General features: G+C 49.4%; 1 long non-coding RNA gene across 1 annotated transcript; it reads left to right on the top strand.

Annotated features, from left to right (window-relative positions):
- Positions 1 to 938: 938 nt before the first annotated feature.
- LOC133231360 (uncharacterized) lies at positions 939 to 8685 on the top strand. The gene is made up of 3 exons (XR_009731122.1): positions 939 to 1355; positions 3661 to 3776; positions 3981 to 8685. It is a non-coding gene; the product is annotated as an uncharacterized LOC133231360 (long non-coding RNA).
- Positions 8686 to 8968: the final 283 nt, after the last annotated feature.

Below are 8968 nucleotides of genomic sequence, written 5' to 3'. Positions count from 1 at the left end.
GCCTGGGCATCCCCAGGGCATGATGAAGGATGCAGAGGCGGAGAGGCAGGGCGTGGCTGGCCACCGGGCCTCAGGCTTCCCACATGGTCAGAAAACCAAACAAAGGCCCAGCCCTGGCTCTGTCCTGATTTCCTGAGAATTCGGTTCTGTTGGGAATGGCTGCTGCTTATACAGGTGTGTTCCCAGAAAGCCCTGGCCATAGACAGAATCCTGTTTACTCTCTCTGGTTTCCATTGACATCAGAGATGCTTATCTTCTTGGCTGGGTCCCTTCCAGAAAGACTAAATGAGGGGTCTCAAGCCTGTGCCCCTGCCCCCACCATAACTCCTGTGGCGGTGTGGGGGGAAGAGAGAGGTGGCCTCACCTTCATCACTTCCAGATGCATCATTCTGGCACATCATTAGCTCTCTCTGAACCTCAGTGTTCTCAGCTGTGAAATGGGGCTAATTCCAACCACTTGGCACTCTGAGAAGGCTGCATCTGGCGAGAGCATGGCAGATAAGAGATGCTCACCCGGTGTCAGCTTTCTCTTCACCCTTCCCTTGAGAGAGGAGACTCGCTGCTGACGCACATGATGGAGATCCATGAGTTATTTCGTGACGAGTTCTGAATTGGGTGGGCAAGGTCCCCACCCGCCCTGGAAACCTATGGCATGCTCTGTCAAGAGCCTTCACAGCTGTCACCTCACTGATCCCTTCTGCCACCCACCACGCAGGCAGAGTACAACATTCCCACTTTGCAGGTGAGGAAATTTAAGCTCAGACACCGTGACTTGCTTGGGTGATCTCTGGCTGGTGACAGAGCTGGGCTCAGCACTCAGGTGTCCTGACTTTTTTTGAAACTTTCATGGCCCCCACCCCTGCCTCTCCCTTCTCACCCCTACAGAGACAAGCTGGAAACAGAGGTAAAAACTGGCTCCCCGGGAGCTCTTCCTGTGGCTTCTTGGATGGGGACTGCCCAAATTGAGAAGGAAGGGGAGGGAAAGAGAGAGGTGGCTGAGAATCTTAGGGGTTGCAGTGGGAATGAACCGGCCTGGAGGCTCCCGAAGGACAATCTGGGATCTTGGTGCAAGAGAAATTCAGCCCTCCAAGAATCCAAGGCCAAGGGAAGGACAGGAGAGCCCGGAAGCCTAACACAGAGTGGGCTTCTCATTTCCGGGAATGCTTAAGGGGATTAGTCCTTAAATAGGCACGGAGTGACTTCTGTGCCAGAGGTGGCTGCATCACTAAGTGATTATGTAATGGCACCGGGTATTAAAGTACAGACGCGGAACCATCATTCTGTAATTCATTCACTTGAGGGGCACGAGAGTGCAGTCACCGTCTTACAGATGGGGAACCTGAGTCTTCAGGAAGGTGAGTGACTGGGAATAACAGCCTGGATATCCTGACCTCTGACCCTTTTCCCTTTTGATGGCCAGGGTCTACCCATGTGTTCCCTGGGAGAGGGGAGAGAACGGGGCTGACTACTTCTTCCTGGCCTCTTGACTTTCTGTGGGTCTGGCTTTCTTGAAGTTCAGTGCCTGGTTCTTGGCTCTGTGGGTGCTGGCTCTGGGGAGGGTCTGCAAGAAGCCCAGCCTCCAAAGCATCCAGTCAGCAAATGCCAGGATACCCGCAGGAGGAACACTGGCATATTTGGGGCTAACCTCTGGTAGGTGGCAGAGTTGAGCGCCACTCTGAAGTCTGAGTTCACCCAGCTGTGAGCCCAGCTGCCATGGGGTAGGGCCCCCCTGGAGGGAGCAGAATTGGTATTACCAGGCAGGTGTCTAGTTTCTAGAAAGAGTCTGGGCAGGGGAGACAGGCAGATGGATTCAAAACAGTGCCTGAGACTTCCCTGGGGTCCGGGGGTTAAGAATCTGCCTGCCAATGAAGGGGACGTGGGTTCCATCCCTTGTCTGGGAAGATTCCACTAAGCCCGTGTGCCACAACCACTGAACCCACATTCCAGAAAGCGAGAAGCCACGGCATGAGGAGACCACGCACCGCAAGGAAGAGGAGTCCCCGCTCGCCGCAACTAGAGAACGCCCACAAAGACCCAGCGCAGCAAAAAATAAACAAAATCCTCCTCCTAATTGTGTCTAATTTGGGGCAAGTTAGGGGGAACAACCTTTTGAGAAATGAAGGTGGGGCTGCAGAGAAAGCACTTAGCACGAAAGAGGCACTCAGAACATTGTCATTCTCTTGCCCTTGCCTTCCTGGTGCAAACCATAGTCTGACGCCCTGTGCCTGCCTCAGTCTCTCTACCAGTGAAATGCAGTTGGCTGCCCTCTTTTCCTGTCTGCTGTCAGGACCAGATGAGGATGTTGGGAAAGTACATTGAAAAGTGCAGGCTCCTGCCAAGTCTGGGGCGCCGGCTAGCATGTGTGGGGATCTTTAAACAGCTGGACATGTCCAGACCCCATCAATCAGGTTGCCTCTTCCACTCCCCACACAGGCAGGCAGCTGGACTTGTCCTTGGCAAAGTGAAGTGGGCAGAGTCACAGCCCTCAGGAATCCTGTACTCTTTTTTTTTTTTTTTTGCCATACTGTGTGGCATGCAAGATCTTAGTTCCCCAACCAGGGATCAAACCTGGGCCCCCTGCAGTGGAAGCATGGAGCCTTAAACACTGAACCACCAGCGAAGTCCATGGAACCGTGTACTCCTGATTCTCCACCACCTGCTTCTCCCAACAGGCTTCTGAGTTGCCCCCTCCCCTCTCTAACAGACTGCAAAGGCCCCAGTCCAACTAGGTAGAAGTGGGTTCCTCAAAGGATGGATGCAGGGTACCTGCATCCCTGGGATGCTTGTTAATAATACACATTCCTGGCCCTTGCCTCACACCCATGGACTCAGACATGTGTGTGAAGACTCAGGGTGTGTTTGAATAAGCACCCCTGGGTTATTTTGATGCACAATTAATTGTATGAGAATCGCTGGGTTAGAAGGTGCAAACGGTTTCGTATTCTCACCTGTTTTACTATCCCTGCACTGTTCAATGTGCCACTCTTGGCGGGGAGGGTTGGAATTTTGCGAGCACTCTGGCAAAGTCCCAATGTTGTTACTTAGTCATTATGTCGTGTCCGACTCTTCTGCAACTCCATGGACTGTAGCCCGCCAGGCTCCTCTGTCTGTGGGATTTCCCAGGTGAGCATACTGGAGTGGGTTGCCATTTCCTTCTCTAGAAGTCCCAATAGGGAGCCTGAAACATCCTACATCAGGCACTATGACTTCTTTCTTGGCTGAGAATGAACAGTTAAAGCCTTTCCTTCCAGTAGGTGAGAGGCATTTGGAGGCAATGACCTCTACCCTGCACTTGGTGGGACGCCCTGGGTTGGCGTCTCTGCCTGGCGTCACTGTGCTCTGGGAGGAAGGGCCCTTCCCGCCCCTGGCCTCACTGTACCAGTCTCCCCCTTCCCTGATCACTAGAGGAGCTCAGGGCATGCTGTGCTGATAGAAACTTGTCTGAATTGATAGGAAATTTTACACAAAGGAGAAGCTGATGGAGCACTTCCAAGCACTTCCTGTTTGATGGAGAGGGGCCTTCCAGGGGCCCTTGTCCATTCATTTCTTTAGGAATCTGCTGCACTTTAACACATATTTATTGTACCCCTACCCTGTGACAAACCCCAGGGTGCTTTCTGCAGTGGCCTAGATGGTAAACAAGGCTCCACTTTTCTTTAGATTCCAGAAGACAGAGACTGAATCAGGAAGGGACATGGGAGCTGTCCGCTGTCCCTGGCCTCCTCCTTGGCCCCTACTGGGGCCCCGGCCCAGGAATCGTGTGGAGAGCCAGCACAGTAAGTTAATGGAAACCGCTGCCATATAGCCGGTGGCTGCTGTGAGGCCAACTGGATGTATTAGGCAATATTAAAAATGCAGTTCTTTCTGATAATTTATTATTCACATTTCATAAACACATTATAGTCGTCACAGTACATTTACTAGCCCTGGGCCTGCCAGTGGGAAAAAGTTAACACTTACCTAATGATGTTATTTTGCAGATGTCAAATGCTCTTGGAGCTGTCACGATGGGCTAAATGGCTCAAAGAGATGCTTGTCTCCTCTCCCTCCTGGGACACCTGTTCAGTGGTTTGCAGACCACAGGTCTGTGAGCACCCCCCAACCCCCGACTCCACCTGCTTCCTGAGCCTAGAGATGGAGGACCTGGCTCAAGGTCACCCCAGGCCCACCCAGGACTCAGCCCCAGGGGCTGAGTGGAGGCACTATGGCTCTCTGCTCGGTTCCATGCAGGCTGCGGTCTGGGCTGCTGAACTCAGAAGAGGCCAAGGTGAGAGAGGCTCACCTGGTAGGAGGGGCTTAGCCCAGGATCAGCCTGCCTCTGCCTGGAGATCAGAAGTCAGGGAGGGATAATGCTGAATCCCTAGGGGAAGATCCAGAAATAACCCGCAGGAGGACGGGGGTGGGGTGGAGGGTAACCTGTGACTCAGGTGACAGCAAGGATGAGGCAGTGCCACCGGCCCCCACCCTGTGAGGCCTTGGGGACCTCTGGAGCCCAGGGGCTTTGTCGAGTGTCTTCTGGAGTGGGCTGAACATTTCAGTGATATGAATGGGCAGGAGCTGTAATTGACAATTGTGAAACTGAGAGCCAACAGCCGCAAATGTTCCCTCAAATAGCTCTGAATTATGATGCGGTTTTGAAGATACTAACGATGCAAATGGTGGCTTCCAATTTTAACTCATTCTACTTTTTTTAGATTTATAAAATATTTCAGTCATACAGAAAAGGCCTGGAGTATTACATAGAGACCCGCTGGCCTATACACAAAAACCTTGCAGTTTTCTTGAAAAGCTAAACGGAGAATTACCACATGACCTAGCAATTCCACTCCTAGGTATGGGCCCAAAAGGACTGAAAGCAGTCTCCAATAGATACTCGCACACTGATGCTCATTGCAGCATCAGTCACAGCAGCCCATAGGGAAACAACCCCCACGTCCATCCACAGATGAACAGAGATGGATATGTGGCATATCCGTACAGTGGGATCTTAGTGAGTAGCTCAGTCGTGTCCGACTCTGTGACCCCATCAACTGTCCATGGAATTCTCTAGGCCAGAATACTGGAGTGGGTTGCCATTTCCTTCTCCAGGGGATCTTCCCAACCCAGGGATTGAACCCAGGTCTCCCACATTGCAGGCAGATTCTTTACCAACTGAGCCACCAGGGAAGCCCAAGAACACTGGAGTGGGTAGCCTCTCCCTTCTCCAGGAGATCTTCCCAACTCAGGAATCGAACTGGGGTCTCCTGCATTGGAGGTGGATTCTTTACCAACTCAGCTATCAGGGAAGTCCTCAATGGGATCTTATTCAGCCCTAAAAAGGAATGAGTTCTGATCTATGCTACAACCTGAATGAACTTTGAAAACATGTGAAGTGAAATAAGACAGACACAAATATTGTAGGACTTTCCTTATAGGAAATGTGCAGAATAGGCAAATTTATAGAGACAGAAAGTAGGTTAGAGGTCACCAGGGTCTGGGGTGAGGGGAAAAGGAAGCTTAAGGAGCAAGAGTTTCTGCTTTGGGTGATGAAGAAAAAGTTTAAGAAATAGGGACCCGTGATAGTTGCACAATATTGTAATTAATGCACTGAATGGTACAACTAAAAGTGATTAAAACGGCAAATTTTTGTGTTCCGTCTATCTCGCCACCATTTAAAAAATTACAGATGCACCTGAAATCCTATGATATTTCCTCCTTCATCCCATTGCTCTCCCCAGGGGCAATCACTGTCTTGAATTTGATAATTATCAATCTATGCATTTACCTTTATGTTACTATGTATACATCCATAAATAATATGTGATATTGTCTTATACATCTTAAAGCTTCATATAAAGGGTATCATACTTCCACATCCTCAAACAACTCCTTTTTTTTTCACTTACCATTGTTCGTGAGATCTAGTCCTGCTGATACATGTAACTAGAGCTTGTTTTCATTGTTGTATAACACTCCACCACAATTTGTTTCTCCTTTGTCCTACCACTGGACATTTAGGACGATTCCCACACTTTATTATTCTGTACCTGTTGCCATGGATAGTCCTGTCTGCTGGCCCACATGGGAGAGTGTCTTTGCAACCTCCTGGAGACAGAATTGCTGGGCTGAAGGACATATGTATCTTTAGCTTGACCAGGTAATGCCAAACAGCTCTCACAGTGCTATGACCATTTCCATTCCTATTAGCTGTATCTGAGATTCCAGTTCTTCCACATCCAAATCAACACTTGATGTCACCTGACTTGAGTTTTTGCTGCTCTAATTGGTGTGAAGGGGCATTTCATGATGTTTAATTTGTTCTTCCTGCTAGTTAGGTGCTGTGGCATTTTTTTTTCACTAAAAGTGGGCATAAGCTGACAATAGATAAATGTAGCAAATTGAAAATTGAAGCATTTCTATTAAGGGGTAGGTTAAATGCAGTATGATTCACCTTTACAATGGAATATTATTATGTAACCATTAAGGAGAAGGGGGCAACAGAATGAGATGGTTGGATGGCATCACCGACTCGATGCAACATGAGTTTGAGCAAACTCTGGAAGATGGTGAAGGACAGGGAAGCCTGGCATGCTGCAGCCCATGGGGTCGCAAAGGGTGGACATGACTGAACAACTGAACAATAACAGGAATAAAAAAGACAAAGCACTTCCCAGGTGGTGTCGTAGTGAAGAATCTGCCTGCCAGGGCAGGAGACTTGAGGGTTCAATCCCTGGGTTGGAAAGATCCCCTGGAGCAGGAAATGGCAACCCACTCCAGTATTCTTGCCTGGGAAATTCCATGGACAGAGGAGCCTGGAGTGCTTCAGTCCATGGGTTTGCAGAGTCAGACACAACAGAGCACACGCCTGTGCGCACACACACACACAAAGAACAAGGCAGCTCTGTGTGCACTAATATGGAAGATATACTGATATCCTGATGCACTAAAAATCTTTTCATGGCAGATATATTGTTTAATAAAAAAGAGGCATAAAACAGTATGTTCCCTTCGTATATAAATAAAAAGATATATATACAGGCAAGTATTTATATAAGCATAAGATTCCTCTGAAAGAATAAACAGGAAATAGATAAAAATAATTCATCTGTGAAGGGAACCAGGGGTCAGGGAAATTTTTCTGCTCTATGCATTTATACTGCATACATGAAAAACAGAAATTCATAGAGACAGAAGGTAGACTAGAAGTTACCAGGGGCTTGGGGATGGAGCGTGGGGGTATTATTTAATGAGTATAGTTCCTCTTTTGGGATGATGAGAAAGGTCTGAGAATGCATAGTGGTGATGGTTGTACAACATTGTGAATGCACTTAACTCACTGAAATATATGCTTAAAAATGGTTAATGTGGCAAGTTTTATATTTTACCACTATAAAAGAGTAGGAAAAGAATAAGCCTATGATGAAAACAAATTTAATTTTATCCTTTAAAAATAATAATTATTTAAAACTTTGCTGCTTTCTGAATTTCTGGCCCCTGAAAGATAAATCTTAATTCTGGCTCCACAGTGGGGATGGTAGGAGCTGGGAGCCTGGGTCCAGCGGGCAGGGGTCTCCACCAGAGGGGAACTGTGAGTCCCAGAGACCCCTCAGAGGCAGAGATGCCGGCTCCTGAGGCCTCACCTAATCGGGCACTTCCTTGCTCCCCACGAAGACTCAGGTCCCGTTGACCTGGTCACCTGGGTGTCCCCTGAAGCTCTGAGGTTCCCCAGTCCCACGCATCCTTCTACTGCTTCTCTCTCAGCCCTCTCCCTGGGGCTCACAGATCCTGCCTGTCTGTAAACATGACCTCTGGTGACCTGGGACTCTCACACCATGTCGCCCAGCTTGGTACTCCTCCATCCCTTGCCGGTGGAGTCCCCCCAAATCCCTCTGATGCTCTACCAACAGGCTGTGCTCCAGCCCTCACCAACACACCCACCATCGCTCCGTGTCATTCTTACGGTTTCTGATGCCTTTGCCCACCAACACGACAGCTCTGGCCCATACCCCTTCCCCAGCAACCACCTTCCCAAAGGCTTCACGTCAGCCACCACTGCCCAAGGCCACACTCTGGGCCCCGCTGTGCCCTGTGGCTGTGCTACATCCGAGATCACACTGCAGCCCAGGCTGGGTGGGGGGATCAGACACCAGAGAAGGAAGACTTCCGGCAGCACCCTTCAGGCTCCCCTACTGCTGATACTCTCATCTGCTAGTCCCTGCATCTCCACCTGCTCCGGACCCTCTGAAGTTCCCAAGCCCCCAGCAAAACACAGCCAGGCAGGTGACACCCCCTTACCTGGCATTCTCCAACCTCCATCACTTATGAACCAGCTTCTCAACCCGGACCTGTGTTATTATTTACTTTCAATCAACTTGCAGGGACTTCTCTGGTAGTCCAGTGACTGAGAATCTGCCTGCTAAAGCAAGGGACACAGGGTTGATCCCTATTCCTGGTCAGGGAAGACTCCACATGCCGAGGGCCACGGGGCCCGTTTCCCACAATTACCGAGAAACCCGCGCTGTAGAGCCGGCGCTTCACAACATGACAAGCCACCACAATGAGAAGCCCGTGTATCCTAACAGAGTAGCCCCCTCTCGCTCCAACTAGAGAAAGCCCTTGTGCCCCAATGAAGATCCAGTGCAACCAAAAATAAATTACATAAATAAATCAACTTGCATTAAAAATGCTTTAAAGACTCAGATTAGCTTTGTCGCTGTGATGGGAACTGATGTGCTGGTTATATTTCTCTGTTCCATATTGAAATAAACATAATTATTACAATAAAATCGTTTTCATTAGTAAATGAGGTTAAGTTAATTGCTCAGGGTCTCATAACCAGAAAGAGGCTCACTAACACTTGAGCCTAGGCCATTAGGCTCCATGTGTTCAGCCCTGTCACCCCTCAGGCTGTCACCCCTCAGGCTGTTTGCTGCACACGTTGACGCTGAAGATGGAAGAACTCGGCTCTGTGCAGGTGTGTCGGGGCTGG

Source organism: Bos javanicus, chromosome 19 (assembly GCF_032452875.1).
Source record: "Bos javanicus breed banteng chromosome 19, ARS-OSU_banteng_1.0, whole genome shotgun sequence".
Classification (NCBI taxonomy): domain Eukaryota; kingdom Metazoa; phylum Chordata; class Mammalia; order Artiodactyla; family Bovidae; genus Bos; species Bos javanicus.
This window is presented reverse-complemented; position numbering and strand designations above follow the sequence as displayed.